At 47.5% G+C, this 15,865-nt stretch overlaps 1 long non-coding RNA gene across 2 annotated transcripts; it reads right to left on the reverse strand.

Annotated features, from left to right (window-relative positions):
- Window positions 1-1,447: 1,447 nt before the first annotated feature.
- On the reverse strand, window positions 1,448-6,813 carry LOC142910684 (uncharacterized). 2 transcript variants are annotated; one of them, XR_012933065.1, is made up of 4 exons: window positions 6,626-6,813; window positions 6,173-6,319; window positions 5,580-5,706; window positions 1,448-2,452 (listed from the first exon to the last, which is right to left on the reverse strand). It is a non-coding gene; the product is annotated as an uncharacterized LOC142910684 (long non-coding RNA). The 2 variants fall into 2 exon arrangements; XR_012933064.1 differs by having other exon boundaries at window positions 6,173-6,809.
- Between the last annotated feature and the right edge of the window lie 9,052 nt (window positions 6,814-15,865).

Raw genomic sequence — 15,865 nt, forward strand, 5'->3', positions numbered from 1 at the left:
TGCGAGTGTGAGGTTGTCAGTGTGTGTGAGTGTGAGGTTGTCAGTGTGTGAGTGTGAGGTTGTCAGTGTGTGTGTGAGATTGTCAGTCTGTGTGAGTGTGAGGTTGTCAGTGTGTGAGATTGTCAGCCTGTGTGAGTGTGAGGTTGTCAGTGTGTGTGAGTGTGAGGTTGTCAGTGTGTGAGTGTGAGATTGTCAGTGTGTGTGAGTGTGAGATTGTCAGTGTGTGTGTGAGTGTGAGGTTATCAGTGTGTGTGTGTGTGTGAGGTTGTCAGCCTGTGTGTGTGTGAGATTGTCAGTGTGTGTGAGTGTGAGATTGTCAGTGTGTGTGTGTGTGAGATTTTCAGTGTGTGTGTGTGAGGTTGTCAGCCTGTGTGTGTGAGTGTGAGATTGTCAGCCTGTGTGAGTGTGAGATTGTCAGCCTGTGTGTGTGAGTGTGAGATTGTCAGTGTGTGTGTGTGTGTGAGATTGTCAGCCTGTGTGAGTGTGAGATTGTCAGCCTGTGAGTGTGAGATTGTCAATGTGTGAGTGTGAGATTGTCAATGTGTGTGTGTGAGTGTGAGATTGTCAGTGTGTGTGTGAGGTTGTCAGTGTGTGTGTGTGTGTGAGATTGTCAGTCTGTGTGAGTGTGAGATTGTCAGCCTGTGTGAGTGTGAGATTGTCAATGTGTGAGTGTGAGATTGTCAATGTGTGTGTGTGAGTGTGAGATTGTCAGTGTGTGTGTGAGGTTGTCAGTGTGTGTGTGTGTGTGAGATTGTCAGTCTGTGTGTGAGGTTGTCAGTGTGTGAGTGTGAGGTTGTCAGTGTGTGTGAGTTTGTCAGTGTGTGTGTGTGAGTGTGAGGTTGTCAGTCTGTGTGTGTGTGAGATTGTCAGCTTGTGTGAGTGTGAGATTGTCAGCCTGTGTGTGTGAGATTGTCAGTGTGTGTGAGTTTGTGTGTGTGTGAGGTTGTCAGTGTGTGTGAGTGTGATGTTGTCAGTGTGTGAGTGTGAGATTGTCAGTGTGTGAGTGTGAGGTTGTCAGTGTGTGTGTGTGAGGTTGTCAGTGTGTGTGAGTGTGATGTTGTCAGTGTGTGTGTGTGAGGTTGTCAGTGTGTGTGAGTGTGAGATTGTCAGTGTGCGAGTGTGAGGTTGTCAGTGTGTGTGAGTGTGAGGTTGTCAGTGTGTGAGTGTGAGGTTGTCAGTGTGTGTGTGAGATTGTCAGTCTGTGTGAGTGTGAGGTTGTCAGTGTGTGAGATTGTCAGCCTGTGTGAGTGTGAGGTTGTCAGTGTGTGTGAGTGTGAGGTTGTCACAGTGTGTGTGAGTGTGAGGTTGTCACTGACCCTGGTGAATCTTCGTCGTTGTCAAGGCCGCAGGCTTCACCTCCCTCACGACTCTCAAAATGGCGGCGAGCGAGGAGGGGGAGGAGCCAGAAAACTTCACGTCACGTGGGAGGGGAGAAACTGAAACTTGATTGGCTCCAAGGCGGAGAGATTTTATTTTTTTTACGGGAAAACTTTATTGTTTTTAACCGTACGATGAATTTACAAAACTCACCATCAACAATAAATACTCGCGTTGGCATTGGCGCGGTCTGAATAAAAAAAATATTGGTTATGTAAATATTTATAAAACGCGGTAATATCAGAAATCTCATCTGAGTTATGAAAAAAAATGACCCCAATGATATTCCGTATTTAAGAATCTTTCCCGACTCGATCCATCAGAATCGATCTGCGGATTAATCCTCAAATCGATTCTCTCCATTCTTTCAATGCATTAACAAACGATTCTTAGATTCGATCGTCGATTCCAGCACACCTTTAGCTGAACAGTGTCTGAATCTGATCTCCCGTTGATGCCCCCACACCTGAAGATGACTGCTTTGTGTTGAGACTGGAACGTCGAGGTCTATTTATTTATTATTTTTAATTTGTTAATTTTGAAACCCCCCGTTGACTTTACCGAAAGACTCAAAGAAAATGAATTCCTGCAGTCACGACAGCTTTTAAGTCAAGATTCAAACAAACCTCTATCAAGGTTATATTTGGTTGTCAGATGGCTTCTCACATTTAGTTGGCACGCGTCAAACGAGAAATGGACCAGAATGCAGCAGGGACGTGGCCAGACTCCGCCGAGAGACTTGCAAGACATCGTTTCTGGTCAGCACCACGGTGGATAGGAGATGTTGACGACCTCGCCCGGTCTACAAGGAGGTCGTGGGTTCGATCCACGACCATGACACTGCCTGCTGTTGCTACTGCTGCTGCTGTATATTTGGAGTTTGCGTGTTCCTCTCTCTCTCACCGTGGTTGTGTAGATATTTTTTTTTTCCCAGGTACTCGGGATTCTTCCAACTCCAGATTTAAATCCAGCGTTGGCAGCGTTTGCCCGCCGCTCTACGCGTCCGCACCACGTGACGATGATGGCGACAAGCCACGGAGTTGAGCTGTCACCTGCGGTCAGAGGCGGGTCGCTTCTGAAACAAGAGACCCACAGCGTCCCAGTGGGGCCCTTAGTAAAGTGAAACAAATGTTTAAATTTTGATCTAAAGCTTTCGTGACTGCAGGGATTCATATTCTTGGTTCTGTCGGTAAAGTCGTCACGTAGAAGGGAAACAATAAAATAATAAAAATATAAAAATACATACTCTTTGGTTCTATTGGGTAAAGTCACGTAGGTGAAAATAAAATAATAAAAAATCACGACGTTTCGGCCACAACACAAGCGGCCTTCATCAGGTGAAGGGACAAGACTGTCTGGAGGACAGCGCTGGAGTGGGAGAAGCCACGCTTAGATCACGACCTTTAAGCTGTGTGAGAAGAAAAACACAAAGCGCCTTGACAAAGGAATTAGCATATAATTTAGCATTGAAATGGCTCATTGAAATAGCTAAGTTAAAGTATACACATCCGCAGAGGTACCCCTTGACAAAGGAATTAGCATATAATTTAGCATTGAAATGGCTCATTGAAATAGCTAAGTTAAAGTATACACATCCACAGAGGCACCCCTTGACAAAGGAATTAGCATATAATTTAGCATTGAAATGGCTCATTGAAATAGCTAAGTTAAAGTATACACATCCGCAGAGGTACCCCTTGACAAAGGAATTAGCATAGAATTTAGCATTGAAATGGCTCATTGAAATAGCTAAGTTAAAGTATACACATCCACAGAGGCACCCCTTGACAAAGGAATTAGCATATAATTTAGCATTGAAATGGCTCATTGAAATAGCTAAGTTAAAGTATACACATCCGCAGAGGTACCCTTTGACAAAGGAATTAGCATAGAATACAATTTTATAAAACAATAAAATTGTATTGTTTTATAAAACTACAATTGTATTGTTTTATATTTTATTATTTTACTAGCGGTAAGTACCCGGCGTTGCCCGGGCGAAAAAGATAGACTCACACATCAACTTACACACAGACATCGACCCACACACGTAGAAACACATCGACTTACACGCGCACACACATACACATATAGACTCACACAGACAGACATCGACTTACACACACACACATATGAACTTACACACACATAGACATCCACTTTAGATACACACACATGGAGTTACACACATACAGCGACTCACACACACATCGATTCACACACAGACAAAGGTGAACTCACACACACATTGACGTAAAAACACGTCATTACACACACACACATATCGAGTAAGACACACACACACACGGACGTATATATACACACACATGGACCCACGCACACACATTGACTTACACACACACACATAGACTCGCACACACATAAATAGACTGACACACACATTGCCCCACACACATATGGACTCTACTTTAGATACACACACATGGAGTTACACACACATATCAACTCACACACATGTATGGACTTACACACACACACATGTATGGACTTACACACACACATGTGGACTAACATAGAGACATGGACTGACACACATACACATGGACGTACACACACACATCGACTGACACACATAGACACACAAACGCACATTGACTTACACACTGACATGGAGCCATGCACACACATTGACTAACACACACACAAACACATCGACTAACACACACACAGCGACTGACACGCACACATGGACTGACACGCACCCTTGGACTGACACACACACAAACACATCGACCTACACATACCCACAGCGACTGATACACACACATGGACTGACACGCAACCTTGGACTGACACACACACACAAACACATCGACCTACACACACACACAGCGACTGATGCACACACATGGACTGACACGCACCCTTGGACTGACACACACACACACATCGACCTACACACACACACATCGACTGATACACACACATGGACTGACACGCACCCTTGGACTGACACACACACACACACATCGACCTACACACACATCGGGGGTTGTCCGTTAGAAAAAGACAGACACACGCATGGTCCTACACGCACACACGTATGGACTCAAACACACACATCAAATCACAAACAAAGATCCCCCATATAGCCTTAACAGACTGTAGGGGCAAGTGCTGTTAGCGAGCACCTATGAAGGCCGGAACGGTACACCAGGGGGTGAGTGGCCAGCACCACGCCCGACCGCCTTTGTCTCCCCAGTGCCGATGTTTACACACCGCACCAGTTACTCATTTAGAGGCTGAGTCGACCTAGGGGAGGCCCGGGACCGGTTCAGATAATCGTCACTGGTGTTGGCTGTGAGCGGGAATCGAACCCAGGTCGCCAGGTTCATAGCGCAGTGCGCTAACCGCTACACTATCGCTCCCCACATCAAATCACACACACACATCGACGTGCACAGCAATCCCCGATGATGGCACAGCTATGAGCATCGCAGTACTACGTATCAGCAAATAGTGTGACGTGAGCAATCGAAATAGTAGAAATGCATAGAAGAAATCAGCTGAAATAAGTGTACATGAATGAGCATCAGTATGCACAGGTAAGTTGAGAAGCAGGCTACAGTCTAGATTATAGAGTGGCAGTACGTCGACTCAATGACATAAGCATAGCTACAGTCGACATAAAAAGCTGGCAATATGGGCAGCAGCTGAAAAAGCAGGATACAGTCGACATGAAAGGCTGGCAGTACACTGAGTGAGGTAAAGAAGCAGGCAACAGATTATAGACTGGCATACACTCATAATGGGCAAAAGCTAAATTAGCAGTGTGTATAATAGCGGCGGTGCACTGGCGTGAATTAAACAGCAGGCAACAAGCCACATCACAGACTGGCAGTGCACGGTCTCAGCGTCATAAAAACACAGCTCAAAAAGGAAACATGTAGCAACCTAAGAATTAAAAAAGTATTTTTCTGCACACAAAGAAAGTGATTGTAATATCTGCCACCTTCTTTGTTTCATAATAGTAAACAATGAACCCGAGTTATTATCTGCACACAAACATTATTATTGTAATATCAGACAACTTATTTGTTTGGGAATAGTAAACAATGAACCCGAGTTATTATCTGCGCACGAACATTATCATTGTAATATTTGGCAACTTATTTGTTTGATAATAGTGTAGGGAGGGGCGTGTATGGGCTATGTGTAGCGACGGTCTGTGTACAACTTACCTGTAAGGGCTGACATAGTCCAGTAGGGGCAGTCGCAATATCCCTTGCCCCGTAGCAGGAGGGGGCTGTTGGGTGTCCTGGGATCCGCCGGGGTCCCTCCTGGGGGGGGAGGCGGCTGCCGGGTGTTCTGTTAAACACGTGAAATAAAATGTCCGGTGTGAGCTCCACTGAACGCACAACACTTGGCGCGGTCCACCGCCCCCTTCCCCCCCCCAAGCAATTGGCGTGAGTTGGTACGGTCAATGTCGCGCAGTAAATAAATTCATATAGCGAAATCCCACGAAATCGCTAATGTGACTAATTTAAAGGTGACGGACATGAAAAAGGAAGAGCCTATTCCCACCGTGGGGCTTAGGGCGTGCTGGCTGGCACATTTTTTTCGATGTCAACCCCACGGTTCGAGAGGCAAATCCCTCGCAAGCGCACGCGCGCGGAGACGTTTATAGATAAGATATTTACATACAAAAATTATGCCTTTTATTTCATAATACGAACGCCCGCTGGCAGAAGGTCAAGGGACAGACCCAGGTGCCACGGGTCGACTGACTGAGATGACTGGCTGATGCACCACCTGTGCCCCCTCCTGTGCCAACCTGCTGTGCTTTAGCCACCCGGCGTTCCGCTCGTTGTTGTGAGCGTCGCTCCTCCGCCCTCCGTTGTTGTTGGAGGGTGACTGCCTCCAACTGCCCAGTAGCAGCGTCCTTCACGAGCCTCCTCCACAGAGGCCGATCTTGACACCGCTGGTACCAGTCATCGGCAAGTCCACTCAGCTCCACGTCCTCCTGTACCACATCACTCCATCTCTTCTCTAGCCCGTGCCGCGCACAGACAAAGATACCCCGTATAGCCTTAACAGACTGTAGGGGCAAGTGCTGTTAGCGAGCGCCTTTAAAGGCCAGCACGGCACACGAGGGGGTGGGTGGCCAGCACCATGCCCGGCCGCCTTTGTCTCCCTAGCGGCGATGTTTACACATCGCTCCAGGTACTCATTTGAGGCTGAGTCGACCTACACACACACAGACACATATCCTTGTGCGTGGTCTCACCTGGTCGTCGTCCTCACGGTCAGTGAGCAGCGTGAGGAGTGAGCGCAGCGTCCCAGCCGCCCTCACCACCCCCACCGCCCACTTCTCGGGTTGCTCGCAACCACCACCAACACCACCAGCACCACCACCAACACCACGGCCACCACCCCCACCAACGCCACCACCACCACCACCGCCACCACCGCAACCACCACCACCAACACCACCACCACCAACACCACCCCCACCAACACCACCACCACCACCAACACCACGGCCACCACCCCCACCAACGCCACCACCACCACCACCGCCACCACCGCAACCACGACCACCAACACCACCACCACCACCACCACCACACCCACCACCACCAACACCACCACCACCACCAACACCACCACCACCACCACCAACACCACCGCCACCACCACCACCACCACCGCCACCACCACCAACACCACCCCCACCACCACCAACACTACGGCCACCACCCCCACCAACGCCACCACCACCAACACCACCACTACCCCCACCACCACCAACCACCACCACCAACACCACCACCTCCACCACCACCGACAACACCACCACCACCAACACCACCACCACCCCCACCAACACCACCAACACCACCCCCACCACCACCAACACCACAGCCAGCGGCGGTGGTGTTGGTGGTGCAGCAGCAGCAGCGTCTGAGAGCGCCCAGGAAGCCGAGCCACCAGCGGCACAGCGGGGAGCCAAGCGGCAGTGCGGCAGCAGCAGGAGCAGCAGCAGGGACAGCAGCAGCAGGGACAGCAGCAGCAGGGACAGCAGGGACAGCAGGGACAGCAGCAGCAGGGACAGCAGGGGCAGTAGGGACAGCAGCAGGGACAGCAGCAGGGACAGCAGCAGCAGGGACAGCAGCAGGGACAGCAGAGGCAGCAACAGCAGCAGGGGCAGCAGCAGCAGGGACAGCAGCAGGGGCAGCAGGGACAGCAGCAGGGACAGCAGCAGGGGCAGCATCAGGGACAGGGCGCGGAGCGTGAGACAGGAAGGCCGTGTTGGCCATGGTGGTGACAAAGTCCCTCGTCCTGGGGGGGAGGGAGGGGGAGTGGGGGAGTGGTGAGTGTACTAGTGGTGAGTAGTGGTGAGTGTACTAGTGGTGAGTGGTGAGTGTACTAGTGGTGAGTGTACTAGTGGTGAGTGTACTAGTGGTGAGTGTACTAGTGGTGAGTAGTGGTGAGTAGTAGTGAGTGGTGAGCAGTGGTGAGTGTACGAGTGGTGAGTGTACTAGTGGTGACTGGTGGTGAGTGGTGAGTAGTGGTGAGTGTACTAGTGGTGAGTAGTGGTGAGTATACTAGTGGTGAGTAGTGGTGAGTGTACTAGTGGTGAGTGGTGAGTGTACTAGTGGTGAGTAGTGGTGAGTGTACTAGGGGTGAGTAGTGGTGAGTGGTGAGTAGTGGTGAGTGTACTAGTGGTAAGTGTACTAGTGGTGAGTGTACTAGTGGTGAGTGGTGAGTAGTGGTGAGTGTACTAGTGGTGAGTGTACTAGTGGTGAGTGTACTAGTGGTGAGTGTACTAGTGGTGAGTGGTGAGTAGTGGTGAGTGTACTAGTGGTGAGTAGTGGTGAGTGTACTAGTGATGAGTAGTAGTGAGTGTACTAGTGGTGAGTAGTGGTGAGTGTAAACTCACCAGGCGATGCTGAACCCCCCGGACCCGGATCCAACTCCACACGACGAACCGGTTCCAAACACAAGTCGACAAGGAATTGATTCAGACTCTAAGTCGATTCCTCATGCAATTCAATGAGCAATCGATTTCTAATACAACTCTACAATCCGATTCCCCGTGCAAGTCAATGGGAGTCGATTCTTAATGCGATTAAAAAGGAGTCGACTCCTCACGAAACAATGTTGAGAATCAATTTGAACGGTGGAGTCACGGAGGAAAAATAAAATAAAACAAAATAAAACAATTAAATCACGACGTTTTGGAGGCAACACAAGTCTCCTGCTTCAGGTGGAACAGACACAGCGGTGTACTAGTGGTGAGTGGTGAGTAGTGGTGAGTGTACTAGTGGTGAGTGTACTAGTGGTGAGTAGTGGTGAGTGGTGAGTAGTGGTGAGTGTTGAGTGGTGAGCAGTGGTGAGTGTACTAGTGGTGAGTGGTGGTGAGTGGTGAGTAGTGGTGAGTGTACTAGTGGTGAGTGTACTAGTGGTGAGTGGTGAGTAGTGGTGAGTGTACTAGTGGTGAGTGTACTAGTGGTGAGTAGTGGTGAGTGTACTAGTGGTGAGTGTACTAGTGGTGAGTGGTGAGTGTACTAGTGGTGAGTGTACTAGTGGTGAGTGTACTAGTGGTGAGTGGTGAGTAGTGGTGAGTGTTGAGTAGTGGTGAATGGTGAGTAGTGGTGAGTGTACTAGTGGTGAGTGTACTAGTGGTGAGTGGTGAGTGTACTAGTGGTGAGTGTACTAGTGGTGAGTGTACTAGTGGTGAGTGTACTAGTGGTGAATGTACTAGTGGGGAGTGGTGAGTGTACTTGTGGTGAGTGTACTAGTGGTGAGTAGTGGTGAGTAGTGGTGAGTCGTGAGTGTACTAGTGGTGAGTAGTGGTGAGTGTACTAGTGGTGAGTAGTGGTGAGTGGTGAGTGTACTAGTGGTGAGTGGTGAGTAGTGGTGAGTGGTGGGTGTACTAGTGGTGAGTGGTGGGTGTACTAGTGGTGAGTGTACTAGCGGTGAGTGTACTAGTGGTGAGTAGTGGTGAGTGGTAGGTGTACTTGTGGTGAGTGTACTAGTGGTGAGTAGTGGTGAGTGGTGAGTAGTGGTGAGTGTACTAGTGGTGAGTGGTGAGTAGTGGTGAGTAGTGATGAGTGTTGAGTAGTGGTGAGTGTACTAGTGGTGAGTGTACTAGTGGTGAGTGTACTAGTGGTGAGTGGTGAGTAGTGGTGAGTGGTGAGTAGTGGTGAGTAGTGGTGAGTACTAGTGGTGAGTGTACTAGTGGTGAGTGGTGAGTAGTGGTGAGTGGTGAGTAGTGGTGAGTGTACTAGTGGTGAGTGTACTAGTGGTGAGTGGTGAGTGCTAGTGGTGAGTGTACTAGTGGTGAGTGTACTAGTGGTGAGTGCTAGTGGTGAGTGTACTAGTGGTGAGTGTACTAGTGGTGAGTAGTGGTGAGTGTACTAGTGGTGAGTGTACTAGTGGTGAGTGTACTAGTGGTGAGTGGTGAGTGTACTAATGGTGAGTATACTAGTGGTGAGTAGTGGTGAGTGTACTAGTGGTGAGTGTACTAGTGGTGAGTGGTGAGTGTACTAGTGGTGAGTGTACTAGTGGTGAGTAGTGGTGAATGGTGAGTAGTGGTGAATGGTGAGTAGTGGTGAGTGGTGAGTGTACTAGTGGTGAGTGTACTAGTGGTGAGTGGTGAGTGTACTAGTGGTGAGTGTACTAGTCGTGAGTGTACTAGTGGTGAGTAGTGGTGAGTGTACTAGTGGTGAGTGTACTAGTGGTGAGTGGTGAGTGTACTAGTGGTGAGTGTACTAGTGGTGAGTAGTGGTGAGTGTACTAGTGGTGAGTGTACTAGTGGGGAGTGGTGAGTGTACTAGTGGTGAGTAGTGGTGAGTGTACTAGTGGTGAGTGTACTAGTGGTGAGTGTACTAGTGGTGAGTAGTGGTGAGTGTTGAGTGTACTAGTGGTGAGTGGTGAGTGTACTAGTGGTGAGTGTACTAGTGGTGAGTAGTGGTGAGTGTTGAGTGTACTAGTGGTGAGTGTACTAGTGGTGAGTGTACTAGTGGTGAGTAGTGGTGAGTGGTGAGTAGTGGTGAGCGTTGAGTGTAAACTCACCAGGCGATGCTGAACCCCCCGGACCCGGATCCAACTCCACACGACGAACCGGTTCCAAACACAAGTCGACAAGGAATTGATTCAGACTCTAAGTCGATTCCTCATGCAATTCAATGAGCAATCGATTTCTAATACAACTCTACAATCCGATTCCCCGTGCAAGTCAATGGGAGTCGATTCTTAATGCGATTAAAAAGGAGTCGACTCCTCACGAAACAATGTTGAGAATCAATTTGTACGCTGGAGTCACGGAGGTAAAATAAAATAAAACAAAATAAAAGAAAACAATTAAATCACGACGTTTCGGAGGCAACACAAGTCTCCTTCTTCAGGTGGAACAGACACACCGGAACATCAGTGTCAAGTGGACAGCTCAGTGACACAGAATTAGTAAAGTTGGACTACATGTTTATTTCTCGAACGCATTTTGGCTGTAGACCAGTGTAACAAGTCACAAATTTAACTGGAATCATTATTTCTTCCAGCAGAAGACACATGATATGGTAGCTGCAGTAAGCCACCCACCGCCGACACACACACACCCACGTGTATTTGTGGATGCACTAAGTCCGACACACACACACACCTGTACTTGTGGATGCACTAAGTCCGACACACACACACACACCTGTACTTGTGGATGCACTAAGTCCGACACACACACACACACACCTGTACTTGTGGATGCACTAAGTCCGACACACAAACACACACCTGTACTTGTGGATGCACTAAGTCCGACACACACACACACACACCTATACTTGTGGATGCACTAAGTCCGACACACACACACACACCTGTACTTGTGGATGCACTAAATCCGACACACACCTGTACTTGTGGATGCACTAAGTCCGACACACACACACCTGTACTTGTGGATGCACTAAGTCCGACACACACACACACCTGTACTTGTGGATGCACTAAGTCCGACACACACACACACCGACCCCCTGTACTTGTGGATGCACTAAGTCCGACACACACACACACCTGTACTTGTGGATGCACTAAGTCCGACACACACACACACCTGTACTTGTGGATGCACTAAGTCCGACACACACACACACCGACCCCCCTGTACTGGTGGATGCACTAAGTCCGACACACACACACACACCTGTACTTGTGGATGCACTAAGTCCGACACACACACCTGTACTTGTGGATGCACTAAGTCCGACACACTCACACACCGACCCACCTGTACTTGTGGATGCACTAAGTCCGACACACACACACCTGTACTGGTGGATTCACTAAGTCCGACACACTCACACACCGACCCACCTGTACTTGTGGATGCACTAAGTCCGACACACACACACCTGTACTGGTGGATTCACTAAGTCCGACACACTCACACACCGACCCACCTGTACTTGTGGATGCACTAAGTCCGACACACATCCACCTGTACTTGTGGATGCGTTAAGTCCGACACACACACACCGACCCACCTGTACTGGTGGATGTCCTCGAAGGACTTGGAGTTGTTGATGGCGAAGACGCAGAGGAAGCGCTGGCGGTCGGAGACTGAAATGGTGGCGGCTGAGGAGCTTGTTCACTAGCTCACTCCTTGTTTAACAAATGCTGCTTTGAAGGTCTCGCTCTCAAAATAACTCTCCCAAATAATCAACGGATATTGGTAGTGTGCTGCTATCGACCGCCTAGTGGGAAGGATGTTGAAGCTGCGTCTGCACTGAGAGAGCTTTTTGGGGTCCTCCCTAAAGGTGAAATAGTTTTAGTGGGTGATCTACATTGGAATTGGCTAAACCCGCCGGCCGTGGCCACACATTTTGCAGATGAATTTAATCTGTTTCAATTAATAAATGTCCCCACAAGACCCAACCTAAAACATTCGGGACAATCAACTCTGCTTGACGTCCTATTGACAAATGCCCCTCACAATTTCACACTGACTGGTGTTCTGGGTAATAACCTTAACGATCACTCCTTCATTTTTGGAGTGAGATCATCAGCCAGACCCAATGCCCCCCCTAAATTGGTTGAGAAGCACTCTATGAAAACACTTCAGCACTCAGGCATTTGCTAATGATGTGCTTCACTCGGATATTGACAAGGTCTGTGATATCCCCAACCAGATTACGGCTTGGGAGACCTTCAGGTACACGTTTCTCCAAATTCTTAACAAACATGCTCCGTTGGTTAGATTTAAAACTAAATGCAACCGCCCACCATGGTTTGATCCTTGATTACAAAGCTAATGAAAACTAGGGACAAGGCTTGGGCATGTGCTCAGAAAAGTAATTTGGTCAATGACTGGCTAGAATACAGGATTTTAAGGTATAGATGCGTCAAAAAAATACGGCATGCAAAAAATGCCTACTTTTCCTCCACTCTCCTGGAATCACATGGAAATGCCAGGATTTTCTGGAAAACAAATATATCGAAAAGGTATCCAAAACAGACAATCTACCCATTGAGCTTAACCGAAATGGGGAAATATTTTTCAGATCCCAAAAAAATAGTTGACAATTTTAACCTTCATTTTTCTGAAGCTGGTAATCTTTTTTTATAATGTATTGGGAGTCACCTCTGCTCATGCAAATTCCTACACCCCTGTCCAAACATTAAACGAATTTAGTTTCCAGACAATCCACGAAAGTAATGTTCTGAAACAACTGTCTTACCTCAAAGGGCCTTCCTCTACCGGAGCAGATAGTATTCCCGTCTTTGCTCTACTAACTGTTGGTCACCTAATATACAAACCTATAGCCCATATTTTCAACCTGTCTATCAAAGAAGCATCAGTTCCTCTAGAATGGAAACATTCCTATGTCCGTCCACTTCACAAAGGGGGCCCTAAAGATGATCCAAATAACTACTGACCTATCTCAATTTTGTCCCCGTTGATGAAATTTTTTGAAAAATTATTGACCTACCAAATTAGCAGTTTCCTGTCCACCAACAATCTACTATATCTAAAACAATCTGGGTTCGGGAAAAAATACAGCACCACATCTGCTGCATTAGACTCTCTGAATCACATTTACACTAGCCTTGATAAGAAGCAGTACTGTACCTGTCTTTTTCTAGACCTGTCCAAAGGTTTTGATACAGTAGACCACAACACCCTGCTTAGTAAACTAAGTTGCCTCGGTTTTTCCGAAAACAGAGTAAAATGGTTACAAAATTACCTCTTTTCTCGCACCCAAACTGTATTCACAGATGGTTGGAGGTCAAACAGTGTGAAGATAACAAAAGGGGTTCCACAGGGTTCCATCCTCGGCCCCCTTTTGTTCTCTCTTTATGTCAATGACTTGGGCACTGACCTGGATCATTCCAGGGTAAATCTTTTTGCAGATGACACAATACTGATTACTGCTGGCCGCTCTCCGTATGACGTGATTGCTAAGCTACAGGGTGATTTCAACAAACTACTACATCAGCTAGTTGCTCTTAAACTAGTCCTGAATACCTACAAAACCAAGGTGCTATGCTTCTCACCAGGACTAAAGCAGGAAGTTATGTTTCCCCAATTACATTCCTTAAATAATTATAAAATAGAGCAAGTCAAGATCTATAAGTATCTTGGGGTCATCCTGGATTCAAAACTGAATTTTGAAGATCACATTGATTATATTGGTAAAAAGACAAAAATAAAAATTGGTTTTCTGTATCGACACAAGCACTGCTTCCCCCCAATGTTCCGTTTGGAATTGATAAAAGCTACCATACTGCCTCTACTTGACTACTGTGACATCGTGTATAAATCAGCCCCAAGTACTGTACTGAAGAAGCTTGATCCCATCTTTCACTCGGCCTTAAGATTTACATTGAACTGCACATATAGGACTCACCACTGTGATCTCTACATTGGGTCAAACTTAACGTCTCTTAATGTTCGACGGCTTGTGCACCAGATCTTATTTATTCACGATGTACTTACAAAAAAATCCGCAGACTACCTGCTGGATCTCCACTCTGTTTCAAATAACAAATTTGACCTCAGGTCTTCGCTCATTTACCAGCTTCACATTCCCTATTGCCGTAGGAAGGGCCTTTGCTATTGATGCCCCCAGAGTCTGGAATGCTATTGCCAATAAACTGCAACTTGAATCGCTACCAATGAGATCTTCTCTCAAAACTGCTCTAGAGTAGTTGTACACCCCTAGCTGCCACTGCTATTCATTGGCGTAACATAAAATAAAATGTTTCGCTCCGGATGACGCTGCAAAGTATTATCTGTATTTTGATTTAGCGTGCTGATCTTAAAGGTACATTGAATAATTTGATACTCAGACCGATGCTTCTGTTGTTGTGGAGTAACTCATGCAGCCAACTATGGCTCTAGGATTTGGTGTTACATGTTATTTATGTAGTTTATTGTAAAAATTCGGTCACAGTCCCTGTGATCGCTGTTACGTTGCAATTATGGCTTTATTTATGGGTGATTTGGAAAACGTTTTTAGGTTTGGACATGTTTGTTTTGTTGTAGTACGGAGTTAGACTGATGGCCTTAATCTAAGTTCTTGTGATTGTTGTTGTTGTTTGACTTGCATCCCACTGGGATTTTTTGCACACAGCGTTGGTGTATGGTGCTTTTTTCAGGAATATTTTGCTGTTTTTTTTCATGGATTTTCTGTTTGCACAGTCACACACAGTCACTATAAGATGTTTTTCTTGTTCGTGTTTTTGTTTTTTTGTGTTTGTTGTGGTTGCACCCCGATTCAAGAGCCGAATGGCTCACAGGGCTATTACCAAAATAAACTGAAACTGAACTGGGCCTTCAAACCTTCACGGAGAGACGCGGGTGGAGGAGGGGCGGGGTTTGAAGGGGCCGTGGTGGAAGGAGGCGGGGCGGGGTAAAAGAGGGCGGGGCGGTGCAAGGGGGCGGGGTGTAAGGGGGCGGGGTGGGGGTGTAAGGGGCGGGGTGGACGGGGGGCAGGGTGGGCGGGGTGGGGAAATGCCCCTCGGTTTAAAAAAACGCCGCGTATTTCGATTGGTCGAGAGGCGTGCACGTGACCCGCTTTATATTTGATGCAGTTCACGTTCCTGGTTCTTTCGGTAAAGTCACGTAGATAGAAAATAAAAATTAAATTAAAAATAACTAAAATGAAACACAAAGCAAAAAACCCACGACGTTGAGCGGAAGAGAAACAAATCCCCCTCCCCCTCCCCCCACAATCCCGCCCACTTGGCGCTACCCAGAGTGCATTGCAGTGCCAGTGGCGTGTCCGTGAACACGTGGGGGATACGCCGTGAGTTGTTGCCATCATCACCATCATCATCAACATCATCAACACCATCACCATCATCATCATCACCATCATCATCATCACCATCATCATCAACACCATCATCACCATCATCATCAACACCATCATCATCAACACCATCATCAACAACACCATCATCATCAACACCATCATCACCATCATCATCAACACCATCATCATCAACATCATCAACA

Source organism: Petromyzon marinus, unplaced genomic scaffold (genome assembly GCF_048934315.1).
Source record: "Petromyzon marinus isolate PM22_M1 ecotype Great Lakes invasive population unplaced genomic scaffold, UKy_Petmar_22M1.pri1.0 PM_G_Scaffold_15, whole genome shotgun sequence".
NCBI lineage: Eukaryota > Metazoa > Chordata > Hyperoartia > Petromyzontiformes > Petromyzontidae > Petromyzon > Petromyzon marinus.